General features: G+C 37.9%; 1 long non-coding RNA gene across 1 annotated transcript; it reads left to right on the forward strand.

The window, feature by feature from the left end:
- Positions 1-11,566: 11,566 nt before the first annotated feature.
- Positions 11,567-14,008, forward strand: LOC121387719. The gene is made up of 3 exons (XR_005959861.1): positions 11,567-11,772; positions 13,102-13,171; positions 13,492-14,008. It is a non-coding gene; the product is annotated as an uncharacterized LOC121387719 (long non-coding RNA).
- The last annotated feature ends 8,908 nt before the right edge of the window (positions 14,009-22,916 follow it).

The following is a 22,916-nucleotide window of genomic DNA, read 5'->3' on the forward strand; positions in this document are numbered from 1 at the left end:
CCCTGGAAAGAAGAAACCCACATAATTAAATATCTCTCTTAGCAGAAATAGTTGGTAGCATGCAGGTTTAATGTAATTGAGAGAAATGAAGCCAAATGCTAAAACGTAATGTTAGAGCTAAAAAAGAAATTTTGTTTTGTGTAACAACACCATTAGAACACATTGATTTGTTGATCATTGGCTACTGGATGTCAAACATTTGGTAATTTTGAAATATAGTCTTTACAGTGGAAACCCGCTACATTTTTCTTTAGCAGCAAGGGATCTTTTATATGCACCACAGACAGGATTGCACATACCACGGCCTCTGGTATACCTGTCGTGGTGTACTGGCTAGAATGAGAAATAACCCAAATGGGCCCACATATGGGGATTGATCCCAGACATCAAGCGAGCGCTTTACCACTGGGCTACATCCCACTCCTGTTAGAGCTACATGTAAATGCAAAAGTTGACATCAATTCTTTTCTTTACTACCCCACCCATGTTATTTTAGGCTAGGAGATTAACAGTTATCTCCCCTTAACCATGCTCCTGTATCATGTTTTGATATATGAATCATTGACCACAGGATTTTTACAATATGGTGGCTTGATGCCCTTGGCTTGTGCTTTTTACCACTGGGTCTATAACTATGGACAAAATAGTTGAACTGTACAAAACATTGGGTCCATCAATGGGAAAATAACCCCATGACCTGTCACGTCTCACACAAACATACGAACCAGCGAGCTGACTATACTCCAGCCTTCGAGATTAAACATTTTGGCCTGTATCCCAGTTGGATACTAACATTTCAAAATCTGGTATCCAAAATTCAATTCTGGTATCCCCGGGATAACATTATCTCAAACACTGTACTCAGAGGTCCACCACAAGGGATACTATTATTGAATACATAGAGTTTATTGCCAGAGTGTGCTTCAGTATCGTCAATATCATATACATGTATTATTATTACATTATTTTTATTCCTAATATATGATAGTGATGATACCGAAACACACGAGGGTAATAATCTCTTTATCATAAAATCTCAAGATTAATATGTATTTTTGTAAACTGTATACGCAACTTTAATTCCAGTCAGCAGTTACGTGCTATTGAAATGATGTATCGAAATGCGGTGTATTTTTTAATAGAAATGACGTCAAACTTAAATAATGTCATTTTGGATATTCTTACATTAGAAATGAAATAACACAAAGTTTTTTGTTTTCAAAACTATCAATGTAAAGTTGCTACTGAAATGTTTTTGTTTGATGCCTTTGAAAGTTTGTTTTGTTTAACAACACCACTAGAGCACATTGATATATTAATCATCGGCTATTAAATGTCAAACATTTGGCAATTTAGACATAGTTTTAGATAGGAAACCCGCTACATGTTTCCATTAGTAGCAAGTGATCTTTTATATGCACCATCCCACAAACAGGATAGCACACACCACAGTCTCTGATATACCAGTCGTGATGCACTGGCTGGAACAAGAAATAACCCAATGAGCCCACCAACGGGGATCGATCCCAAACCGACCGGGCATCAAGCGAGCACTTTACCACTGGGCTACATCCCACCCCTGATGCCTATGAATGGATATGTCACCCTAGTTAGTAGTACGTGGAGTGTCACCCTAGTTAGTAGTACGTGGAGTGTCACCCTAGTTAGTAGTACGTGGAGTGTCACCCTAGTTAGTAGTACGTGGAGTGTCACCCTAGTTAGTAGCACGTGGAGTGTCACCCTAGTCAGTAGTACGTGGAGTGTCACCCTAGTCAGTAGTAAGTGGAGTGTCACCCTAGTCAGTAGTACGTGGAGTGTCACCCTAGTCAGTAGTACGTGGAGTGTCACCCTAGTTAGTAGTAAGTGGAGTGTCACCCTAGTTAGTAGTAAGTGGAGTGTCATCCTAGTTAGTAGTACGTGGAGTGTCACCCTAGTCAGTAGTATGTGGAGTGTCACCCTAGTCAGTCACCTAGTCAGTAGTACGTGGAGTGTCACCCTAGTCAGTAGTACGTGGAGTGTCACCCTAGTCAGTAGTAAGTGGAGTGTCACCCTAGTCAGTAGTACGTGGAGTGTCACCCTAGTCAGTAGTAAGTGGAGTGTCACCCTAGTCAGTAGTACGTGGAGTGTCACCCTAGTTAGTAGCACGTGGAGTGTCACCCTAGTCAGTAATATGTGGAGTGTCACCCTAGTCAGTAGTACGTGGAGTGTCACCCTAGTCAGTAGTACGTGGAGTGTCACCCTAGTCAGTAGTACGTGGAGTGTCACCCTAGTTAGTAGTACGTGGAGTGTCACCCTAGTTAGTAGTACGTGGAGTGTCACCCTAGTTAGTAGTACGTGGAGTGTCACTCGTTAGTAGTACGTGGAGTGTCACCCTAGTCAGTAGTACGTGGAGTGTCACCCTAGTCAGTAGTACGTGGAGTGTCACCCTAGTTAGTAGTACGTGGAGTGTCACCCTAGTAGTTACGTGGAGTGTCACCCTAGTCAGTAGCACGTGGAGTGTCACCCTAGTCAGTAGTACGTGGAGTGTCACCCTAGTCAGTAGTACGTGGAGTGTCACCCTAGTCAGTAGTACGTGGAGTGTCACCCTAGTCAGTAGTACGTGGAGTGTCACCCTAGTCAGTAGTACGTGGAGTGTCACCCTAGTCAGTAGTACGTGGAGTGTCACCCTAGTTAGTAGTACGTGGAGTGTCACCCTAGTTAGTAGCACGTTTGCTTAAATGTCAATAAACGTAGTGCTGTGACTTCAATTAATTTACATCTAATTTGCAAAGTTACCAAATTCTGAAAGTATCTGATCTGAAACATATCACATACTTTGATTACACTGGATATATGCTACATAATATATACTCTTCAAAAAAAGAAACGCAAAAGGGTACAAATGGGTTATAACTCCGATTTTATGTTTCCTACTCGTTCATGCTTTGTGAATATAAGGTCATTGCATGTCCCAAACACATTCCCACGGTTACATTCGATAAAACGCAGCTACTGTACAATAAAGTTCCAAAATGTGAATATTCGCAAAAACGCAGCCACGTGCAAACCATGTCACCACTGCACGTGCGTTGTCTGCACGTGCAACATGAACACCGACAGTATAAAAGTGCAGGGTGTTCGCTTGCCTGGCCTCTGTATCTGGCCGACAGTTGACAATCCAGGACATGCCACGTCTCAGTGAACCACAGAGAAACAATGCCATCGGCCGACTAGACGCAGGCGAATCCAGAACGGCCATTGCCAGGGCATTCCATGTGTCCCCAAGCACCATCTCCAGACTGTGGGACCGTTACCAGCAACATGGATCAACACGTGACCTCCCTAGATCCGGTCGACCACGGGTCACTACCCCCGGGCAGGACTGCTACATCCGGGTACGCCACCTTCGGGAACGATTGACTACTGCCACCTCCACAGCCGCAGCAATACCAGGTTTGCGCAGGATATCCGACCAGACCGTACGGAACCGCCTACGTGAGGTAGGAATTCGTGCCAGACGTCCAGTTCGAGGTGTCATCTTAACACCACAACACCGTCGACTCCGACTGCAGTGGTGCCAGATTCATCGACAATGGCCTCAACTGCGATGGAGACAGGTGTGGTTCAGTGACGAGTCCCGATTTCTGCTCCGACGTCATGATGGAAGATGTCGCGTGTATAGGCGTCGTGGTGAACGTTATGCGGCAAACTGCGTGCAGGAAGTGGACAGATTCGGCGGGGGTAGTGTCATGGTGTGGGCAGCCATCTCACACACTGGCAGAACTGACCTGGTCCACGTGCAGGGCAACCTGAATGCACATGGCTACATTGACCAGATCCTCCGGCCACACATTGTTCCAGTTATGGCCAACGCCAACGCAGTGTTCCAACATGACAACGCCAGGCCTCACACAGCACGTCTCACAACGGCTTTCCTACAGAACAACAACATTAATGTCCTTCCTTGGCCATCGATATCACCGGATTTGAACCCAATTGAGCATCTATGGGACGAGTTGGACCGACGCCTCCGACAGCGACAACCACAGCCCCAGACCCTGCCCGAGCTGGCAGCAGCCTTGCAGGCCGAGTGGGCCACCATCCCCCGGGACGTCATCCGTACTCTGGTTGCTTCAATGGGCAGGCGGTGCCAGGCAGTTGTCAACACACGCGGAGGCCACACCCGGTATTGACTCCAGATGACCTTGACCTTGGTGGTGTGTCCTATCACTTACTCACAATGGACTAGAGTGAATTGTGAACAATCCTGCAACATTTGGTAATTATCGGACTCACCATTCAATAATTAAATCAATTCTCCAAATGTTACGACAATGTGGTTTTGCGTTTCTTCTTTTGAAGAGTATATATTATAGATAGAGAGTACTACATGAGTGGCAGGGAACACTGTTTTCAAAATCTTGATTAGCGATATATCTAGTCTATTGAAAATTTGTTAGCAGTTACTGTTTAATGTTTTAAAAGTGTGTAGCAATCTCTGAAACTTGTGTAGAGAAACGTGACACGATACTGAACAAAATGTTCCCTGATAGATACTATGTAACTTACAATGAGCTGTTTCAAAACATATCTAATAAGCAAAAGCGAGCTGGAAAGTTTTTTAATGAGTTTTAAGATAAATTGTATCTAACTGAAACATGCATGTAGTATTCTTGTGATTAAAAAAATTATACCTTTTACGAAATATGAGTTTGAAGTGAAATTACAGTAAAATATGCTATATTTATTGTGTACAAAGCCAAAACAAGGGTGTGAAAAGTGACTGTTGTAGACCTTATAGTCCGTCCCATTCTTCTACAAAACTGTTTTTTCTGAATATAGTATATTTTGGCAATTTAGAAAACAATCGGCTCAGAAATAAATAACTAAAGTCCGAACCAAATTGTTAACAACTATGATAAATTACACTCCTACATGTATCTTTAATTACCGTTAAGATTTCCCCAAAATGTTGTCCAGAAACAAATCGTGAAAAAGCCATTACAGTGACACAGATTCCACATACGAAACTGTAACGATGTCACTGATATCAACTTCGCTTAGGAAGCTTCCACCTCTCTTGAAGAGTATTCCACAAAAATAAGAAGCAAAATGGTAGATATAGTAAAAAATTGCATCTGTTTTATACTAAATTTGACAACAGTCACTCTTCGCACCCGTGTTTTGGCTTCATACAGATAATGTTGTTTACAGGTCAGTATGTTTTTATTTTTCCTAATTCTGGACAAAATATTAAGTTTAAGTTTTAAAAAATGAAAGAAATAAAAAACACCTTTGTCAAATGTATCGGAAAGAATTCTGTATTCCCCCCTCCCTATGTGGGGTATTGAATTAGCCATATCAACTGGGTATTGCATTAAACACTACAAACAACGTAGTGCTAGGCTTGGATTCGAACTCCAGACCATTGGGACTGTAGTCGAGTACTCCAACCATTCAACCACGCAGTGAATCAACAAGTGAAACTGCATTTTAATACTTTTTAATACTGCACATTTCAAAATGATCTGTTAAACTAAGTTTTTATTATAGCTTAAAGTTAACATACTTAAGCACATACAAATATACTTTTATTGCCAACTTACTTATGTTTTATGGGTTTTAATGACGGTTTTATTTGAGAAAAAAAAAAATGTGTAAGCCAGGACGTGATATTTGTTTTTTGGTAATATTTCATTATTGTTATGTCAAATTTAAAATATTAGGTATCAGAACATCATATCTAAATTATACTGCATATGAAAATACTACTTTCCCTTCTTTCATATCATAATTAGTATATTAAATTATTTTTCAAAATATATAATGTCACGTCCTGGCTGATTTGACATATAAAAGTTAGTTTTATTTAAAAACTATTTTTCAGAAATAAAAATCATTTTTAATTCTCCTTCTTCTCAATGTTCCAAGTATAAATAAAAGATATAATGATGACTGGTTGTATTAAATTATTAAAATAACCACCTCAAACTTTGAGCCAGGACGTGACATTGAGACAGGACGTGACATTCAAGATGGCAGGTTAAATTGAGTAAAGATTAAAAATTTATTAAATATCTCAATATAGAGGAATTAGCAAAACCGACTAGATAATGCACATGTACCTAAATATTTTTGCCCTCACCATCAAGAATCGGAAAAAAAGAGAAACTGGACATTCAGGGGCAGCATTTTAAAATATTTAACATGGATTTATGTAGATACAAAAATACTATATCAATTAATTCTATACTTCTATGTTTTGACCAAAAACTGAATTCTTGATAATCCACCAATTTAAAAAAATATTGTATTTATGCCAAATGTTCCATTTTGTGAATCCAAACTAGTGGACACATACAATATGTATTGTGTCAAACAATTGTTCAAATACAATGTGCTGCTAAAATATTACGTTTATTCCTTGGCAGATACAGGTATCCAAACATGAATTGGAATATATAAACCAACATTTCTCCACAAAAGGATGTAATTGATAAAGACACATGTTAAAGATAAAACTTAAGTTGGGGGAATTCAAATCAACTGTGTCGTTGAGATTTTTGCTATTGTCAACCATCAACAGTTTAATTATTTATATTAATATACATTGTTGAAAGTTTGGTGTATCAGATAATGATGAACAGAAAGAAGAAACTGTCCAAAAACTATAATTTTGTTACTGACTGGGGTTCATATTTTGAATTCCAATTAAATCAGATGATCATAAAAATACCAACAAAAGGCAAAATATAATATACTAATTCTAAAATATATGATCAATTGCAAACAAGAATTCCACAGAATTAAATGTCTTGCCTACCATAAACTTATTCAGTGTCATTGATAGTGCATCTGTAGATATGCATCTTAATGCATGTTAAACATGTTTTTAAAACATTAAAAAAATAATAACAAAATTCAATTAAATTTTTAAAATAATAAAGTTGAAAAACAAATTTTGACGTGCACTGAGGTGAACATTCATAGACAGACTACAAATGAAGCTTTACTGATGCAGGACATGTGATTTATGAGAAATGTAGCTACATTTGTACAATCGATATTGAGCTAAATGCAAAAGTTGATGCTGCAGACAACATAAAAGTAATACATATACTTCATCTTTTTCGTTTGTGCATGTATTGTAAAGGTAAGACAAAAATCACCAGATTTAGCACCATCAGGATAACAATGTTGTTTACAACTGGTATGGTTACTGGTTATAAAAGTATATTATATGAATATTGTATGATAACATTTTTTTTTGGTACGGCTGTTCAATTAACTAGGATTTTATACACTTATTTTTATGATAACACTTAAAACAAGTAAATATAATTGATTTCATAAACTAACAGTGTTTCATTAGTAGTATTTGATATACATATCATTTATTAGTTGTATAAGTGAACTGGACAAAAGGTCATGTCCTGGCTCATCACATCCTGGCTCGTACTGAAATTTTAAAAAGTAAATGTTACATCATAAAGATTTTCTTTGTTGTAAATTGCTATACAGCATTTAGAAATAGACTGAATATTGTGTTAAACAGTGTATTTCAATAAGCAAACATTCTATCAAGAGAGCAAAGTTTGGAATTTACTGCAATGTTAAAAAAGTGATGTCCATTTTCATCATGTCCTGGCATATTTTACTTTTCAATTCATTAGTCAATTTTTTTTTACAAAAACAAAATTAGGCCTGACATGCTAATACAACTGTATGTAATGAGTCTATAAATGATAAAACTGCATTTCCATTTTAAAAGATTTTTTTTGTGAAGGAGATCATAAGAGTCTGTCACGTCCTGGCTTATAATCGAATTAAATCATTACCATGGAATGGCCCTACTTATAAATCTCATAGGGTGTATTTTGACAGAATGAACTGAACATCTACGGAATAAAATGAAGATTTAGCCCCATAATGCCTCATTCTGTCTTCCGTGCTATATTTCTTCCAAAAACACTATCAAAAGCAGCCTTGTGGAGGAAATTTTACACAGAATAGTCAAAATGTCTAATTTTTCAAAGGCAAAACATAGCGATACTGGATTACGAAATATAAACATTATGTTGGTTTTATGAAACAACTTGTTTTAAAAGGTATTGTATATAACTATCGCTAACCCTAACCTATAATTCTAAAAATATATTTCTTTAAAATTGTTGGGGGTGATAAGGATGACTTGCCAATGTATCATATCAAAAAATTATCTTTTATAGGCCTATGCACCATCCCACAGACAGGATAGCACATACCACAGCCTTTGATACAATGCCAAGCAAGCATACTACTCGTAGTAGACCAAATATGTTTTTCACCTTGGGAAAACGTGAATGTAATATTGTTTCTCTATCTGTGTGTGTGTGTGTGTGTACCACTATCTGTCGCTTTGATGATTTTCCACACCCCAGTGGTAAAGTGCTCACTTGATGCATGATCGGTCTGGGATCGATTCCCGTCGGTGGATCCATTGCGCTATATCTCACTTCACCTAGTGCACCACGACTGGTATATCAAAGGCCGTGGTATGTGCTATCCTGTCTGTGGGATGGTGCATATAAAATATCACTTGCTACTAATGATAAAATGTAGCACATTTTCTCTCTAACACTGTGATAAAATTACCAAATATTTGACTTCCAATAGACGATGATTAATGAATCAATGTGCTCTAGTGGTGTCGTTACACAAAACAAACTTCTTCTTTTTTTTGGTGATTGTCGGGCACTTGTCATATTATTGTATGAGACGGCCCCTGGAGACAGAATGGCTGAGTGGGCGATCGTGTGATGCAACATTACGATATCGGTCGGCTAACTTAGAATTCTACAGTTCACGATCGACAGAAGACCCGAGTACTCTGACTGTAAGAGAGCTAGATGGATATTTGGACATAAATACGCTCTCATTATAGTCAGAGACCAACCTATGTATTTTTTTGGGCAATTCCTGACAACCAAAAAGTTGGCAAAGATTCCCGCTCTAATACCACACCAATCCTATGTTTGACGTCAAATACCTTTACATCGATCATTTTCGAGTTAACTGATAAAAAAAAAAATCCACATATTAATCACTAATACACATACTACAGAAAGAAATCCGACAGCACCCACATTCAGCTATGCTTCGTGACACTCCGTCGCCATAATTACAAAGCTCGCCGACCTATTTCGAGATGTAGATCACGTGATCACCCACTGGGCTATTCCGCCTAGTAGACGGAATGGCTGAGTGGGTCGGCGAACTTAGAATTCTGCTGTCCGGAGTTTGCCAAAGCGTAGCTGAATGTGGGTGCTGTCGGGTTTCTTTCTGTAGTGTGTGTATTATTGATTAATATCTGGATTTGTTTTAATCAAGTAACTCGAAAATGGTCGATGTAAATGTATTTGACGTCGAACATAGGATTGTTGTGGTATTAGAGCGGAAATCTTTGACTACTTTTTGGTGGTCGGCGATTACCAAAAAATTATATAGCTTGGTCTCTGACTGTAATGAGAGCGTATTTATGTCCAAATGTCCGTCTAGCTCTTACAGTCAGACTACTCGGGTTACCCGACCGGGGTCTGTAGCAGGCGGAGGCTTGGTTTGAGTGCTGCGGAATTTGGAATGTCCCGTAGTGGCGTAGGATTAATGCCAATGGGAAAAGGCGCGCATTTTGAATGAAAGAAATTTGGTGTGTTTTTTATCGGTCCGCTGAATGGGGGGGGGGGGGGGGGGGGGGAAGGAGCTATATAATTTGTTTAACTTAGTTTGCCGAGAGTAGCTTGTTAATAGGACCTAAGCTTAGTTGGTGTTGAGATGTCTCCCTAGGTTGCCCATAGGGAGACTGATCAACCCAGGGGATAGCCCGAGTACTCTGACTGTAAGAGAGTTAGACGGACATTTGGACAGTTACATGTATACGCTCTCATGACATTCAGAGCATGCTGTTGTAGCGCACGCCCGTTATGGGCGCAGGTGTCGACCGATGCTGGCTCCTCCGTCTATGACAGGAAAATGATTTGGGATGCGTGGGAGGAGTGATCGCCTGAGCTGGCAGGTGCAAGAGAGCACCAGCAACCCGACCAGGGTCGGTAAGATGTGGGGCATTTGTAGTGCTATTGAATTTTGAATGTTCCGAAGAATTAAGTAAAAACCAAAGGATTGCGCAATTTTCATGAAGTAATTTTGGCGCATAATTTGGGATGGTCCATAGAAAGAAAAATGGAGCCAATGAGTAAGTTTGATTTAGTTTGCTGGATAGTAGCTCCTATTGGAACTTTTTTTTTTTCCATTAGCATCAAGGGATCTTTTATATGCACCATCCCACAGACAGGATAGCACATACCATGGCATTTGATATATCAGTCGTGATGCAGTGACTAGAACGAGAAATAGCTGATCTTGAATCTAGTCATATATTTATATAGGCCCTACAGTAGCGTAGGAAGGTGCAAAAAAGTGTGTGTGTGTGGGGGGGGGGGGGGGGGCATACTTTTATACACTGAACACCATTGAAAACACACCATGGTATTGTATTCAATGTTATACGTTTTAAATGAAAATGCACACAAAATGTGAACTGTAAATTCTGTAACTTATTAATTTACCATTAGGAAATTAAAATAATGAACTTTTACAACAATGCACTTTATCGATAAAGCATAAAACCTTACAATCTGGAGATAGTCACCAAAACGCAACACATGTCGTACTTCTGAAAAATAACGTGCAACAAGTGACTGTGCATGGAAATTGTGATAGCTTAGATCACAGCCTATAAAAGCCACTGTAATTTTGTACTGTTCCTTTATGTGACAAAACGTTATTACAATGCCCGTAATGACACCACAAGAACGCGAAAGAGCAGTTGGGATGCATGATGCTGGATTATCAAATCCCGCTATAGCACAACGTCTTAGATGTCATCACTCAACAATATCGAGACTGTTCAGTCGTTTACAACAAACTGGGACCACTCGATATCGACCACGACCTGGCCAACGGAGGGTTACAACACCAAGACAAGATCGTTACATCATCCGCACACATTTACATGATCGCACACAACCAGCTGCCCGCACAGCACCTACGATTCAAGGGAGACGTGGCCCAGTTAGTGCAAACACTGTATGACACCGCTTAGGCCACACTTTTGTATTTTTTCAGATTACGGATCCGCCGTCGTTAATTTTGCCAAAATGAAAAAAAAAAAAAAATCAGTTTTCAGCAAAAAAAATGTTTTATTTTCCCGCCTACTTATGATTTTTACAGTGGCGGTGTCGGGAAATACGAAATAAATAAAAATACAAGCCTTGAAATATAAAGCTAAATCAGTATTTACAAGCCCATCCTATTCCAACTCCGTAAGATTTTGTCGGTGCACTTTCAGCTTCGATCCGGAAGTATTTTATTTGGTGCGATGCAACCTGGAGTGGAGTGGTATATAGAAAAGTGGAATTCAATCCCATCTGAAACGGAGTGCCGAAAAATCGTTCTCTCCCTTGACATTTCATTAATTAATTAATATGTTTATTTAAATTTTATCTTGATGGATTTTTATTAAAAGTAGTACAAAGTATGTTTTGAATGGTGTTAATACTTTAATTTATACACAACTCCGACTTTGCTGAAATTTCATTTCATCTGTCGACAAGTTCGGAATTTAGACCAAACGCATTCAGTATGGCCAATATACGTCACAAAACAACGTGTTGACGTCATTGTTTTGACTGAAATCGGTTGTCTTACTGAAAACATCCGTAATACAAAAAAAAAAAAGATAATAACAACAGGAATTGGGTGAATTTTATTAAATTGTTTATTCCATCCTCCTACATTGCCTCCTTAAAAAAAAAAATCCGTAATCCTAAAAAAATAAAGTGTGGCCTTACTTGCAGCAGGATTGCACGCTAGACGCCCTACGTTGGGCCAATTCTTACTCAACGTCACAGACATGTACGTTTAAACTGGTGTAATCGTCATCGATACTGGAATAGACGGCAGTGGGAAGGTGTCTTGTTTTCAGACGAATCTCAATTTCATCTTAGACATGCTGATGGACGACTACGTGTTTGGCGTCGTCGTGGAGAACGATATCAAGATGAGTGCGTTGTCCAAACTGACCGGTGGGGAGGCGGAAGTGTTATGATTTGGGGCAGAATCAGTTATCACCATAGAACACCTTTACATGTCTGCCATGGAAGGGTGACAGCCCAGTATTACATCGATAACGTCTGGAGATGAATTGTCGCACCCCAGTTTGCTGCTCACCCAGAACTGCACACCTTTCAACAGGACAACGCAAGACCGCACACTGCGAGATTAACCATGCAGTTTTTAGCTAATGCAAACATCCCTGTCCTGGAATGGCCTGCACTATCCCCTGACCCTTCTCCAATTGAGATTTGTGGGATGAAATGGGACGACGTCTCCACCAACGTCAGTTTCACAACGTTCGGCATCTTGAGCAGGCACTCCAAGATGAATGGCAGAGGTTACCCCAGAACCTCATCCAGAGGCTGATTCTGTTCATGCGTCGACGCTGCTTAGTGTGTGTGAATGCTAGAAGTGGCCACAAAAATTACTCACTTTTCGTTTTTGATAGTCACTCTAGTTTTCATTACTGAATAAAATTCTACGAACTTTGATGTCAGCGTCCATTGTTAATTAAACAGATAAACCCTTTACGTTATAAAAAAACCGAATAACCAAATAATTATAGTGCATTAATATACCAAAATATAAGGTTTGCAGCATAAGATAGGATGTTCGAATAAGATAGGATGTTCGGTTGGATTCGCTGCTAGAAGAGGGGAAATCTTCGTTTCTTGTAAGTTTGAATTTAATATGTGATTTATGAATTAATTGTAGAATATTGTAGATGTCTTTATAGATGTCTTTATATTAAATTGTGGATGTTTTTATAACAGATTGTGTAGTTTATACTAATGCATACACTTGAATAAGTGTGTGTGAATATACTGGACGAGTTCGAAGGTCTATATGTTCATGTAGACATGTATTAAAGAATATTATATTTATATGTATTTGAAACTGTGTGGTCAGTTTATACCTGATTATTAAGAGTTATAATTGTATATTTGTATGATGATTTATTTCTAATTTTAGATTCGTCTTCTGTACACGTGATGACGTGACGGGTTACTTTGTTACTGGGACAGCTTGGTCCACATACTTGGTATGTTTATGAATAAATTGTATCGCTATAATTGAGTAATAGTTCATATTATGTGGGTAGATATTTTGTATATTATGATATTATACTTAACGTTCTGTTATGATGTTATTGTTGACTATTATATGTATTATATGTACTATTAGGCCTACAATGATTTAATATTGTGTAATGTATTTTTTGGCATGTATATGAAGTAATTTGTATGTGTATTATATCATAATATCATTGAATGATTAACATGATATTTTATGATTGGTGTATTTACAATGATGTTAATCATAATTATACTTAATGGATGTAATTATCTGTAATATTTTCAGAGCTGTAAAGAATGATGCGAGAATATGAGAATATATGAATAAACCTGAATAACATTCCATCTCTCTGTCGTCTGTTCGAACCCAATATGATGCTGCTACAAGTGGATGACAGATGGTGAACAGTTACACCGCAACTGGTCGTATGCGAAGGGTGTCATATTCTAAAGTGTGCTAGTGGATTACATTAGTGTGGAACAGAGTGCCAAGTTCATGCATCGTTAGCGGTTTTATTAAAGTGGAACTGACGTACGGGGAAAGTGAGATGAGTGTTGATAACATGGATGATGTTGGTGTTGATTTTGGCGTCATCCTTCCACCCGAGGTAGCTTAGGAATATCACTCGGACACAGAAGACGACAGTTTTGATGGGTTCGAATCAGATGAACTCGGTGATTTGTAAACAAACCCACTGACATTCAATAGTGTGGCCAAAAAGACTATTTCTAAATGCTGTAATATATTGTAGAACATGTTATAATTATTTACTTTTTAAAATTAAAAATGCCAACCTATTTGGTCTTAAAAATATGGTACTGTTTTATGTTTTTGTCTTTTTATATTAGTTTTATAAATATGACTTAAATTATTGAAGTGCAAGTCACAAAAAACAATTCAGGAATAGTAGCAAATTCAAGACAATTGTCGTCTTAAAACGAGCACCCCCCCCCCCCCCAACCAATCACCACTGTATCTTTGTGACCTTCTGTCACATCCACAAAACTGTGCATGCATCATCAGTACCAGTAGTTTTCTGTTTGTGCGAAAATGCCAGTTTTTCACAGGATGAATTGGAACAATAAATTGTACCAATACGCTGTATTCGAAACTATGTATTGCTGGTACAGTATAATTTAACACCACCAACTGAATATATAGTATAGATCTATTACACTTGACACCCAACCAGCTGATCGAACATGTGGAGTTTCACCTACATTGCTTTCAGGCCTTTGTCTATTCCTGACCCAAATTGTGAGAACAAAGAAATAGCAAGTATAATCGTAAATAATTTTAAAGTCACATATAAACAAGTGCCTTTTTAGATATATTCCATACAAATACAAAAGCATACACGTATATATTTAGTAACGAACACGTGACCACTGACTAAAAACCTGCATAAACTGTTGGGCACTTTACGTAAATATTTGAAGTAATGTGCGGCTTATAGGCCTGGACCCATATTCACAAAACATCGTAAACCTAGTTTTACACGTAAACGTAAATCTACGACTGAAGAGCTATTCACAAAATAGCGTAAGCCTAGTTTTACACGTAAATGTAAATCTACGACTGAAGAGCTATTCACGAAATAACGAAAACGTAAGTTACGTGTAAAGTTGGACGTAAATATATAAGAGTGCCTCCGGTTATAACTAACGCTGCACGTAAGTTGTGTACATATAATAAACCAAGCACGATCGCCGTTATTTACTATTATTTATGAAAACTGGCAGCATTTCCAATAACTGAAGCAGTTTGCGATGGCGAATGCCCACGGATTGAACATATTTTTGTTGGTGATCGAACGGATGTTTTTGAGAAATGTTCTCAAGTTCGTACCAAAACGCGGATCCTCACCAATACCAAAATGCCATGGTTCGCCGTTCGCGATGTTATTGTTAGCAGACGACAAACGAAATTGCGTTTTGCGCATTTGTTATTTACCCGGTAGCCATCGTTTCTAATGGGTTTTTTAATTTATTTCTCCGGCGAGAGTGTTAAATCGTAGATTTACGTCCAACTAAGTTACATTTACATTTACGACCGTCTTTGAGAATAAGGTGCTTCTTGCACGTAAACGTAAATCTACGGCAGACGTAAGTGCTAGTCGTAGACGTAAATTTACACCTTTTTGTGAATATGGGTCCTGTGCGTTTTATATATAAATTGGTGCTGGAAAACGTGTTAAAAACGGTGTTGCGGGTTATACACGGCTGCGTTTTGTACTCTGCAAAATACGGTACAGTATATTTTAGAAAAATCCTGCATCATCTTACATTTTTGATAAAAATTTGAGGTCTGCGAAAATGGAGAACCAGATCTAGAACCACACATTTTATTATTTTTTATACCAAGTTTTATACCAAGTTTTATACCAAGTTTCAGAACTACATGTATCCAGTCAAAAAACTAAAAGTAGACAGATTTTTAAATGTTCAATGTTAAATCTCTATTTAAAATGTTTAAATTTAATAACAATTCACAAATACAAATTTTCAAATTATCTCTGTTAGTTTGTGACAACTACCCCAGAGAATCATAGTACTAAGTTTCAGAACTACAATGTATCTGATCAACACTCAAGGAAAACAGATTTTCTTATCTCCTAAACTTGTTCAACCTCCATATAACTGTCACAAATGGGTAAATTGCCATGAACGTCAAACTTGATGTGTAACAGTACATAATAAAGCTATATACAAAATGTCAGCTCAATAGCACAAGCCACTGTTAACAAAACATCTGAAAATGGGATGTATAGACAGACAGGCAGCAGATGGACAGACAGGACGGACATGAAACCTATACTCCCCTCCAGTTCGTCGTTCTGGTTACATATATAAAAAAGTTTTGTTTTGTTTATTATTTCTAAAATTTGTCACATTGGTCTTGGCAAAGAGCAGTAAAGTAACATTTCAAACATATGCTGCATCCTCTCACTAATTTTGAAAAAACATTTTTAGGGTCTGCGAAAATGGTGAACAAAATTAGGATTAGTTGGGTAACCAGAACAACACATTTTTTTTTATTTGGCTGGATACTAAATTTCAGAACTACATGTATCCAGTCAAAAAACTAAAAGTAGACAGATTTTTAAATGTTCAATGTTAAAGTCGCATGCCCTAGTTTCAGCCTGCACAAATTAATTCTAATTTTGGTTAATTTACAAAACTATAACACACTTAGATCACGTTTTTATAAAATAGAGTGAAAAAGCAGGTTTTATATCGATAAATACCATGGGAATCCCCGTGACCCAATTACTTGAAATAATTTTGAAAGTTAGTATTCAGATGTCACCGGTAAATGTCGCTCGAAGCACAGAAATGCCTATGTCAGGACAAATTTCCCAGAGTGCACACAGACTTGGGGTGCGTTCCTTTCACCTCTCCTGGGAATGTTCCAACTGTTCTGTCCTGGAACAGGAAGTTACTTTACCAACATGGCTGCTTCTGTTGAGGAAGTGGCTGCTGCAGCAATCATGATACTTGAATCGGAATAAGACGACAATGATAGTCCGTCACTGACCATGTTGACTATACTACAGTGTTTGAAATAATAAATTTTATATATAAACCGCAATTAGCCAACATTTGCTATTCGGCACCGGGTACTAGTGGCTAACCTATTGTTATTAGCAATTAGATGCACCATTTATTATTGTTGGTAGTAGTAGTAGTAGTAGTAGTAGTATAGTAGTAATAGTAGTAGTGGTGGTAGTAGTAGTAGTAGTACAGTCTGTAGGAACCAGAGGTGGGGAGGCACTTCCCCTCCCCAGGACAAAAATGTAAGGTTTTTTTTTGTCCTAATCTATTTAAATAAAGGTAACAATATAGCTTGTGCCCCCCCCCCATTCCCCCCCCCCCAAGGTTGTATCCCCTCTCCAGGTATCGTAAGACTTTAAGGGTTTTTAACGTTTTGTATTGAGATACTTACTTGTCTGAACTTTATTGTTAATGAAAATGTTCACGAACTGTGAAGAAAAACCTTACAAATGAACAACAAGCAAACGACAACAAATCGGACGTTGATTGCGCAAACCGTGCACGAGAAAACAAACCGAACCAAAATGATAATGGCACATGGTATACCAACGTCTGTGACGTTGAAACGGGAAGATCCCCTCTAAAAATAGATTAGACCATGTCTGCTCCACGTTTTTTTCTCAGACGCGAGTGCATTTTTAAGAAATATGAAAAATGCATTTTGTGGTATTACAAACACCAGGATTACCAGGATTACCAAAAAACACTTCAGGTGAATGGAAATGTATATTCTAAATAATAAAATGTAAGTAAAGTGCAATTTTATTTCTGAGAAAATGGGTTTAATAGCGAAAAACAAAGGCGTATTGATTAACAACTAGGGCATGTCCCTTTAAATTTCTATTTTAAATTTTAAATTTAATAAAAATTGAAAAATTCAAAATTTGCAAAACATCTCCCTATTAGTTTGTGACAACTACCCAAGAGAATCATAGTACTAAGTTTTAGAACTATCCTATCAAAACTCTAGGTAAAACACTTTCACATTTTTAATTTAAATCTTAAAAACACCGATATTACACAGGTACATGTATCTGATGTTACAATGATCAGACCCTCTATTTAATTTTTTATTTTGTCAGTAATAAACTGTAAAGACAACTTTATTTTAATATCCATGTGTCAAGTTCAAGATTTTCAAAATATCTACTGGTATTTGTTTATGGAGACTGCTCCAGAGAATCATAGTACCAAGTTTCAGAACTATTTAATAAAATTAATAAATTAAATAATTTTCAAAAGCATCTTATCAAAACACTAGGAGAAGACAGACATTTTAATTTTCAATTTAAAACATCCACAACTTTCTCAAATTAGCATTAGAAAATTAAGCTCCTCTGACGAACATTATAGCAATGCTAAAAATGATAATTGTTTTATAATTATAGTTAAAATGTACATTGTTATAGGCTGGAGGCCCCCTTATGGAAATGACTTATACAAACTTATGACTTATATTATAAGTTCCCTATATATTGGTGTAAGTAAAGTATCAGTGTGTATAAGTGAAAAGAATGGTGAACTGATACTTCACTGATACTCCACATATATTACACATATAAGTGGTTTATCAGTGATAGAAGTGAACTGGAGTTGGATCTTTTCTTCTTGTTTCTGTAAGTGAAATATAAGTGAAAAGAATGGTGAACTGATACTTCACTGATACTCCAGATATATTACACATATAAGTGGTTTATCAGTGATAGAAGTGAACTGGAGTTGGATCTTTTCTTCTTGTTTCTGTAAGTGAAATATAAGTGAAAAGAATGGTGAACTAATACTTCACTGATACTCCAGATATATTACACATATAAGTGGTTTATCAGTGATAGAAGTGAACTGGAGTTGGATCTTTTCTTCTTGTTTCTGTAAGTGAAATATAAGTGAAAAGAATGGTGAACTAATACTTCACTGATACTCCATATATTACACATATAAGTGGTTTATCAGTGATAGAAGTGAACTGGAGTTGGATCTTTTCTTCTTGTTTCTGTAAGTGAAATATAAGTGAAAAGAATGGTGAACTAATACTTCACTGATACTCCATATATTACACATATAAGTGGTTTATCAGTGATAGAAGTGAACTGGAGTTGGATCTTTTCTTCTTGTTTCTGTAAGTGAAATATAAGTGAAAAGAATGGTGAACTAATACTTCACTGATACTCCATATATTACACATATAAGTGGTTTATCAGTGATAGAAGTGAACTGGAGTTGGATCTTTTCTTCTTGTTTCTGTAAGTGAAATATAAGTGAAAAGAATGGTGAACTGATACTTCACTGATACTCCATATATTACACATATAAGTGGTTTATCAGTGATAGAAGTGAACTGGAGTTGGATCTTTTCTTCTTGTTTCTGTAAGTGAAATATAAGTGAAAAGAATGGTGAACTGATACTTCACTGATACTCCATATATTACACATATAAGTGGTTTATCAGTGATAGAAGTGAACTGGAGTTGGATCTTTTCTTCTTGTTTCTGTAAGTGAAATATAAGTGAAAAGAATGGTGAACTAATACTTCACTGATACTCCATATATTACACATATAAGTGGTTTATCAGTGATAGAAGTGAACTGGAGTTGGATCTTTTCTTCTTGTTTCTGTAAGTGAAATATAAGTGAAAAGAATGGTGAACTGATACTTCACTGATACTCCACATATATTACACATATAAGTGGTTTATCAGTGATAGAAGTGAACTGGAGTTGGATCTTTTCTTCTTGTTTCTGTAAGTGAAATATAAGTGAAAAGAATGGTGAACTGATACTTCACTGATACTCCACATATATTACACATATAAGTGGTTTATCAGTGATAGAAGTGAACTGGAGTTGGATCTTTTCTTCTTGTTTCTGTAAGTGAAATATAAGTGAAAAGAATGGTGAACTGATACTTCACTGATACTCCACATATATTACACATATAAGTGGTTTATCAGTGATAGAAGTGAACTGGAGTTGGATCTTTTCTTCTTGTTTCTGTAAGTGAAATATAAGTGAAAAGAATGGTGAACTGATACTTCACTGATATATTACACATATAAGTGGTTTATCAGTGATAGAAGTGAACTGGAGCGGGATCTTTTCTTCTTGTTTCTGTAAGTGAAATATAAGTGAAAAAAATGGTGAACTGATACTTCACTGATACTCCACATATATTACATCTTTTCTTCTTGTTTCTGTAAGTGAAATATAAGTGAAAAGAATGGTGAATATAAGTGGTGGTTTATCAGTGATAGAAGTGAACTGGAGTTGGATCTTTTCTTCTTGTTTCTGTAAGTGAAATATAAGTGAAAACAATGGTGAACTGATACTTCACTGATACTCCACATATATTACACATATAAGTGGTTTATCAGTGATAGAAGTGAACTGGAGTTGGATCTTTTCTTCTTGTTTCTGTAAGTGAAATATAAGTGAAAAAAATGGTGAACTGATACTTCACTGATACTCCACATATATTACACATATAAGTGGTTTATCAGTGATAGAAGTGAACTGGAGTTGGATCTTTTCTTCTTGTTTCTGTAAGTGAAATATAAGTGAAAAGAATGGTGAACTAATACTTCACTGATACTCCATATATTACACATATAAGTGGTTTATCAGTGATAGAAGTGAACTGGAGTTGGATCTTTTCTTCTTGTTTCAGTAAGTGAAATATAAGTGAAAAGAATGGTGAACTGATACTTCACTGATACTCCATATATTACACATATAAGTGGTTTATCAGTGATAGAAGTGAACTGGAGTTGGATCTTTTCTTCTTGTTTCTTGGGTTTTGAAAATTATCCGTGAACCATGAATAAAATAAAAGTTAAAGCAATACTCAGAACAGAAAGTAGTTTACGTCCTTTCTATATACACAGACGTGTAGCCGATGTACATGTAGGCTATATCGAAAATAAAAGCTTTTACAAACCCCAAATAGCTGGAATAATAAATCGAATAACAAACTCGGTACCAGTTATTATCAAATTTATGTCCCGAGTAAAATAATTTTTACTTGTCACGAGCTTTATTATCCTCTCTGTACAGGTCAGTCTACAAATATCTTTCTATTAGTGTAACAAAAACGGTACTACTTGTGATCAAGTGGCAGTATTAAAATTATTAATGCGAAATAAGCAGCTTATGAATAAGTTTTTATTGAGCAAATTAAATTTTAATTAAAAAAAAAAATATATACTCTTCAAAAAAAGAAACGCAAAAGGGTACAAATGGGTTATAACTCCGATTTTATGTTTCCTACCGGTTCATGCTTTGTGAATATAAGGTCATTGCATGTCCCAAACACATTCCCACGGTTACATTCGATAAAACGCAGCTACTGTACAATAAAGTTCCAAAATGTGAATATTCGCAAAAACGCAGCCACGTGCAAACCATGTCACCACTGCACGTGCGTTGTCTGCACGTGCAACATGAACACCGACAGTATAAAAGTGCAGGGTGTTCGCTTGCCTGGCCTCTGTATCTGGCCGACAGTTGACAATCCAGGACATGCCACGTCTCAGTGAACCGCAGAGAAACAATGCCATCGGCCGACTAGACGCAGGCGAATCCAGAACGGCCGTTGCCAGGGCATTCCATGTGTCCCCAAGCACCATCTCCAGACTGTTGGACCGTTACCAGCAACATGGATCAACACGTGACCTCCCTAGATCCGGTCGACCACGGGTCACTACCCCCGGGCAGGACCGCTACATCCGGGTACGCCACCTTCGGGAACGATTGACTACTGCCACCTCCACAGCCGCAGCAATACCAGGTTTGCGCAGGATATCCGACCAGACCGTACGGAACCGCCTACGTGAGGTAGGAATTCGTGCCAGACGTCCAGTTCGAGGTGTCATCTTAACACCACAACACCGTCGACTCCGACTGCAGTGATGCCAGATTCATCGACAATGGCCTCAACTGCGATGGAGACAGGTGTGGTTCAGTGACGAGTCACGATTTCTGCTCCGACGTCATGATGGAAGATGTCGCGTGTATAGGCGTCGTGGTGAACGTTATGCGGCAAACTGTGTGCAGGAAGTGGACAGATTCGGCGGGGGTAGTGTCATGGTGTGAGCAGCCATCTCACACACTGGCAGAACTGACCTGGTCCACGTGCAGGGCAACCTGAATGCACAGGGCTACATTGACCAGATCCTCCGGCCACACATCGTTCCAGTTATGGCCAACGCCAACGCAGTGTTCCAACATGACAACGCCAGGCCTCACACAGCACGTCTCACAACGGCTTTCCTACAGAACAACAACATTAATGTCCTTCCTTGGCCATCGATATCACCGGATTGAACCCAATTGAGCATCTATGGGACGAGTTGGACCGACGCCTCCGACAGCGACAACCACAGCCCCAGACCCTGCCCGAGCTGGCAGCAGCCTTGCAGGCCGAGTGGGCCACCATCCCCCGGGACGTCATCCGTACTCTGGTTGCTTCAATGGGCAGGCGGTGCCAGGCAGTTGTCAACACACGCGGAGGCCACACCCGGTATTGACTCCAGATGACCTTGACCTTGGTGGTGTGTCCTATCACTTACTCACAATGGACTAGAGTGAATTGTGAACAATCCTGCAACATTTGGTAATTATCGGACTCACCATTCAATAATTAAATCAATTCTCCAAATGTTACGACAATGTGGTTTTGCGTTTCTTCTTTTGAAGAGTATATATTATTATACAAAATAAACAATAGAGTTACTAGACGATATACGACTTTTAGTGTCAGTCACAGATGTCGTCCGGTCTAGACGAGTATGATTTCGTGACACCAGTGTCGCTTCAAATGCTTAGATAATGAACACTTAATTAGGATCTATGATAAATATTCCTCAAGTCCTTTGCAATTCATCGGCCACTGTGTACAATGCCAGTGGTCACCATTTTCACAAGGTGACACCGATATCGCTTTAAAGGTAATGTCAGGGTGAAGTTAAGTTGATCAAGGTGAAGTTTTGGCTCACTTTGCCAGCTGGCATGAGGCCTGTATTATTTATAAAATATTTGTTTGCATACATTGTTCAGATATATTAGTGGGTCACATCGGGAAGAATGAAACATACTGTTTGTTGAAACTATTGAGCTTCAATTTGTATGTTTTCCTGACAGTTTACAGGGTGTGCACTTTACGGT

Source organism: Gigantopelta aegis, chromosome 13, assembly GCF_016097555.1.
Source record: "Gigantopelta aegis isolate Gae_Host chromosome 13, Gae_host_genome, whole genome shotgun sequence".
Classification (NCBI taxonomy): domain Eukaryota; kingdom Metazoa; phylum Mollusca; class Gastropoda; order Neomphalida; family Peltospiridae; genus Gigantopelta; species Gigantopelta aegis.